General features: G+C 42.9%; 1 protein-coding gene across 1 annotated transcript in view; it reads right to left on the minus strand.

Moving 5' to 3' along the window:
- Positions 1–998, minus strand: part of LOC110287342 (synaptonemal complex protein 3-like) — an 11,819-nt gene extending 10,821 nt beyond the window's left edge. Inside the window, exon 1 of the mRNA XM_021153992.1 lies at positions 938–998. The gene's annotated coding sequence lies outside the window, so the exon portion shown is untranslated. The remainder of the gene's footprint in view (positions 1–937) is intronic.
- Positions 999–4,011: the final 3,013 nt, after the last annotated feature.

The following is a 4,011-nucleotide window of genomic DNA, read 5'->3' on the forward strand; positions in this document are numbered from 1 at the left end:
TCCATTTTCCCCTCGGGGACCTCGGCAGGGCTCCCCACCGCCTCTACCTTCTCCTCTGTGACCACCACCGCCTCCATTTCCCCCTCGACAACCTCGGCAGGGCTCACCACCACCTCCATCTTCCCCTCAGTGACTATCGCCTCCATTTCCCACCTCGACAACCTAGGCAGGGCTCGCCACGGCCTCCATTTTTCCCTCGGCAACCACCACCGCCTCCATTTTCCCCTCGGGGACCTCGGCAGGGCTTCCCACCGCCTCTGCCTTCTCCTCTGTGACCACCACTGCCTCCATTTTCCCCTTCGACAACCTAGGCAGGGCTCGCCACCACCTCCATCTTCCTCCTCGAAACCTCAGCAGGGCTCACTACTACCTTTACCTTCCCATTGGCGACCACCACCGCCTCCATTTTCCCCCACGACAACCTCCGCAGGGCTCACCACTGCCTCCATCTTCCTTCCCCTCGGCGACCTCAGTGACCACTATCGCCTCCATCTTCCCCCTCAAAACCTCCGCAGGGCTCACCACTGCCTCTACCATCCCCTCAGCGACCACCACCGCCTCCATTTTCCCCCTGGGGACCTCGGCCGGGCTCGCCACCGCCTCCATCTTCCCCTCGGTGACCACCACCGCCTCCATTTTCCCCTCGGGGACCTCGGCAGGGCTCACCATCACCTCAGCGGTTTCAAGTAACGCCAAAGGGATTTATTTATCTCACTGATCAAATGGGGGCCGGAACCAGGCCTCCCGCAAGGGTGTACATTCCTATCCTACTTCCTTCTCATTCATTTTCACACTCCTTCCTTCTCACCTTCCTTCTCCAAATCCTTCCTTTTCACTCTTTGCCTTCCTCTACACTCCTTCTTCACATTCATCCCCTCTTCCCGCCTGAACTAACCCCCTTGGCTGAACCAGGTTTACTGTCTCTACAAATAATCACCTTCACAGCCCTGGTCAGCTTCAGCGGCCTTCGAGGAGAGGCAAGACCTCTGGTTCCACCAACGCTCTGCTTCACTACTGTGAGGAGAGGCTGAGGTAAGCGAATTTAAGCAGGAAAGTCTCAACCAGTAGCTTCGTTGATTGGATGAATGCCGCGCATGCGCGTGTGGGTTGCTAGGCTCTTTTGAGTGTAGCAGAAATCCGAGTGTGGGTGGGGCACCCCGTGGTGGGCTGCTCCTTGAGGGGCGGGGCTTGGATGTGGATCCAGCAAGAGGCAGGCCCCATCGACAAGGAGAGGGCTGTGCGGGGGGAGAAGGCACAAATCCACCAGGGTGGGACTTGGGTCATGTAGGTTGGTATAAGGTGAGGTACAGCTTATCAGAAAGGACCAGTTGGGGTGAATCGATGTGGACATTAACCAGCTCATTAGAATTGTTTTAAAGTTTTACATTTGGAGCTAGAGAGATAGCTCAGTGGTTAAGAGCATACGCCATTCTTCCCGAGGGACCTGAGTTTGATTCCTAGCACATCAGATGGCTTACAGTTCCCTGTAACCCTAGCTCCGGGGGAAATCTGACACCTTGGAGTTTTATGGGTACTTGTGTTCATGTGAACATACCCTCCCATACACATAATCAAAATAATTTTTAAAATTAAAGAGAAAAAATGTCATTATCATTAAGATGAGGACTTTTATTAATCTGTAAATTACTTTAGAAAATGTAGGGGTTTTTTTTGTTTTGTTTTGTTTTGTTTTTTTTTTTTTTTTTGATTTTCGAGACAGGGTTTTTCTGTATAGCCCTGGCTGTCCTGGAACTCACTTTGTAGACCAGGCTGGCCTCGAACTCAGAAATCCGCCTGCCTCTGCCTCCCGAGTGCTGGGATTAAAGGCGTGCGCCACCACGCCCGGCGCAAATGTAAGTATTTAATAATAATATTATTTGAAAATAATGATAGTTTTCCTTTTTACTTTCCAACTCTTACCTTCTCCTTCCCCCTGTTTTGATTATATGGATAAGATGCTTTATTATGAATGACTAGACCATCAATATTTGATACTCTCTGCTTTAAACCCATTGTTAAGGACATGCTTCTGTGGTTTCTGTTAATGGTTTACCTTCTGCTTTTAATTTGTAAGAGACGTTGCTTCTTCATTTTTTAAAAAATTTAATTCATAAATACATTTCCACCTACTAAATTATATTTCTATATATGTTTAAATGATCATATGCCTTTCCCCTTAAGGTGTTATGCTGAATAAAACTTATATGTGTTCCTCATGTTACAACAAATTTACCATCTGGTAGTAAATGTGTGCTGGCAACAATTTAGTGGATTTTGAGTGCATGTTAGTGTTATTTGTTCTCCATTTTGTTCCCATATGTGTGACAGAAACTAGATGGACCTTTGTCCTTATTTTGTCCTTTTTTAGTTTAGTATTAAAGTTCTGAACAATGCTATTCCTTTTTCTCTCCTTGAGATTTTCTATATTGAGGCTTCTTTTTTTATATTTTCATTGTGAACCCCATCTTTTATTTTATTTTTTTCTCTATTTACATTCCTTATATACCTTTTGGAATTTCCCCCTTTTAATCTTTACTTTTATTTTAGAAATGAATGTCATTATTTTATTTTACTTAATATTAATTTTATTATACCACATTACAGAAGGTCATTTTTATAGATATATGCTATATGCTTTGAGCATGTTCCATATTGTCACTGGTGTATTCTTCAGAGACCACCTGAAGAAAGGCAAAAATACTCCTTCTTGATACCCGCTCTTTGGTTTACTCACTGTCACTGAGCTGTATTGTCATTATATTATTAATATTGCTGATATGAAGAATTCCAGGGCTTTCTAAGTGTTCATACAACCTTGAATTTCTGGAACAAACTACTTTGGTCACAGAAGTTATTTGGGAGAACAACTGAAAAAACTGAAATTTGTTGGCTGGTTTTGTTTCTGTTTCTCATGAGGCACACAATGCATCTTGCTATTGTATGACCTCTATTTGATGTCAGCTTGGTTGATAAATTTTTTGCTAACCTCAGTAAATAAATTAGAAGGTATTAGATTGATACCAACTTTTCCCCATAGTTTTATTCAGTTTTTTAATCTCATGAGTTCTTACACTTTGTTTTCTAATCCATATTCCACATGTCATTATTTGCATGTTTTTTATATATTTGGAAATAACTTTACAAATATTTCTGTTTATATTGTTGGTTTTTGAGATAGGTTCTTATATAGCCCTGAGTAGCCTCAAACTTTATACGTAGCTGAGAAAAAAATTGATCTCCTGATTCTTCACCAATGCCAGTGTAACAGACTTCAGTGTTGGCTTCCACATTTTATAAGAGAAAGATGAGTCTTACAGCATTACATCCAGGAATTAGAATGTGATACCCAGTAGTCTGGCTCCAGAGTATGACAACACACATATGCCACTGTCATGTGTAGTTAAAATAGCCTGGAGAAACACACAGGGTGGAGGGAGGAAGGGCCTGAATTCTGACCCCAATCTTTTCTTCTTACAGGCTATCAAACCAAGAGTAGGTTATGTCATCTTAGCCTTGGGTGACCTCATTGATAAGAAACAAGTCTTGGAGTCCTGGACATTCTTGAGTTCAGTCTATAGACCAGGCTTGTGTCAAACTTATTGACTTGTGTGCTTCTGCTGCTTGAGTACTAGGATAAAAGCATACACTACCACTAAGATAGTTATTTGGAAAGTCTCCTTCAGGTCTTGTGTGTTTGGAGATTCCATGAGATTGGGCAACATGAGCAACATTCCTCCTTCTGTAGCAAATGATACTATAGTTTTTGTCTCCTCCCAAATTCATGTTGAAACTTAGCCAAAAATCTAATGGTGCAAAGAGGTGAGTCCTTAACTCATGAGGGTAGAACCTTTATGAACGGGACTTATAATAGGCTAGATGGGAAAAAGTCCTTTTTTTTTAAATTTTTAATATTTTTATTACATATTTTCCTCAATTACATTTCCAATGTTATCCCAAAAGTCCCCCATAGCGCCCCCCACTTCCCTACCCACCCATTCCCATTCTTTTGGC

The sequence above is a fragment of the Mus caroli genome, chromosome X, assembly GCF_900094665.2.
Source record: "Mus caroli chromosome X, CAROLI_EIJ_v1.1, whole genome shotgun sequence".
In the NCBI taxonomy this organism is placed as follows: Eukaryota; Metazoa; Chordata; class Mammalia; order Rodentia; family Muridae; genus Mus; species Mus caroli.